This window comes from Triticum dicoccoides, chromosome 2B, assembly GCF_002162155.2.
Source record: "Triticum dicoccoides isolate Atlit2015 ecotype Zavitan chromosome 2B, WEW_v2.0, whole genome shotgun sequence".
Classification (NCBI taxonomy): domain Eukaryota; kingdom Viridiplantae; phylum Streptophyta; class Magnoliopsida; order Poales; family Poaceae; genus Triticum; species Triticum dicoccoides.
Window position 1 is genome coordinate 219325409 of NC_041383.1, and position 2321 is coordinate 219327729.

Consider the following 2321-nt stretch of genomic DNA (forward strand, 5'->3'; position numbering starts at 1 on the left):
TATATATATATATATATATATATATATATATATATATATATATATATATATATATATATATATATATATGGGTTTATGTCCTCTACAACATTCACTTATGGCTATTTCTTCAAGTTGCATATTCTGCCAAGTGAATGTGATCGGACCCTTCCCCCTCTATGCTATACTCAACCCAATCTATTCACAAATTCTTCATGTGCGTTCTATTTGAAACTCGTTCAAAATCTTCACTGTGTCCTGTCAGCTGAAGAAATTGCGAACGGAACTTTAAAACTAATCTTATCCAAATTTTCGGTTTTGCCGCTCAAACCGTCCCGTATCCCACGATAGACTTATCTATTCACCCACGATCTAACACGATCTCCACTTTTCAGTACGTGGGTGACACATGTCAAGCGAATGAGAAGGGCCAGGGGCACGTTCGTCCTAAATCTTCAGGCGAACAGTTTTTCACTGCGACTATAAATACCCCCTCACCCTTCCTCACTTCCTTTACTCCGCTCGACCGCTCTCTCTCTCGCTCGAGCTTCTCAAACCCTAGCGCCGCCGCTACTCCATTGTCGCCGGTGAGGAAGAGCTGCACTGCCTCGACCTCGCCGCCGTCGTACTCGCGCGGGCCACGGAAATCTTCACTCCGCCGCTGCCGTAGCTGTCTTCCTCCGCCAAGTTAGGGCGTGGAAGATCTGAACTGACGAGCTTCAAATCTACACTTCTCAGCTCGTCGTGTTCTTCATCCAGGCGTTCCTCGAAGAAAAGTTGCATACTTCTTCAGAGAATTCGATTGTTCAAATTCCTCAACTGAAGAATATGGCAGAAGGTAAGAAACCTCAGAAAGGAGGAAAGAAGCCTCAGGTCATGACTGCTTTTGAGATCCCTGATGACATTTATAAGGATTACTGTACACCTGATGAGGCCAAGTTTGGAAAAGAGAACAAAAATCAGCGCAAAGTGCGCATACAGAGGATTGAAAGAAGATGAGCAAGAGAATGGAGGGAGTACAGATATGTAACTCCAAAGTATATGAAGAAATTCGCTCTAAATCCTCCATGCCCAAGAGCTCCATTGGCACCTGGTCAAGAAGCTGATCCCACCAGCATCAAGCATGATGAGGATTTTCCTGAAGAATGGGCCAAGCGCCAAGCCAAGTTGGCTAGACAAGCCAAAGAAGCAGTGAGGAAATTTAATGAAGACTCTTCTGCTGCTGCTGCCACAAAGGCCTCTGACAAGCCTAGGAAATCTATGGCAAAGAAGCCCGCTCACAAGCCAAGTGCTTCACCAACTGTGCCCTCACGGCTAAGTTCCTCAGCAATGCCCTCACGGCCAGAATCTTCAAAGCCCTCATGGCCAGTTTCTTCAAAGCCCTCACGGCCAATTCCTCATGATGCTCCTGCTCCTCCAAAGTCCTCAGTTGCTCCGGCAAAGTCCTCAACACCTGTACACCTGGCCACATGCCAAAGGACTGCAGGCATCTCCATTGCCTCTGGTGTCTCAGCAAGTTCCTCAGCTGCACCAAATTCTTCATCAGGCCCCACTCTGCTGAAGACAAAGGTCATTGCTGGACGAGGTCCTCGGCCTAGTCCGAAGAAGAAACAAGTTGCCTTCCAAGTGCCATCTGACGATGAAGCTGATGATGATGAACTTGCAGAAATCATTAGAGACAGGCAAGAAAGGGCTGCTAGAGCCAAAGGCACAAATGTGCCACTGCTTTTGGATCCAAAGGTGATCCTCGACTACATTGATCTATGGCACAAGGACCCAAACGCTCCTATGCCTGATTTTCATTTGGCTCCTGGCCAAAGTCACATGCTGACCCATTTCATCACTGAGGAGAAATGGAAATTTGAGAAGGCCAGGCAAATCAAGAAGGCTTAGTTCAGGAAAGAGAAGTTCCTGAGGAACAACGTTGTCAAAATGACAACTGATGAACTCCTCAAGATCCAGTCTGAAATCAAAGCCCTCAGCAATGATTTCAATTCTTATTATGCTGATTGGCAAGGAGCCAAAGTCAGGTTCGTTAAACTGACTAAGAAGTTCACCAACGTTGCAGCCCCATCGCAACAAGAAATTCCTCAAGCTGAAGCCTCTGTTCAGCAAACTGAAGAACATGCCAGCACCGCTGATGATTTTCCAGCTGCTGAAGAAAATGCTAGTTCCAGGGCTGATGACTCCATTCCAGCCGCTGAAGAAACTGCCAGGGCATCCACTAGTGATGTGCCTGAAGAAAATGAAGAAGTCAGGGCAACTGCATCAGTTGCGCCTGAGGAAATACAAACAAATTCCTCAGCTCCTCCTGCGCCTACCCCAACTCCTACCCTTCCATA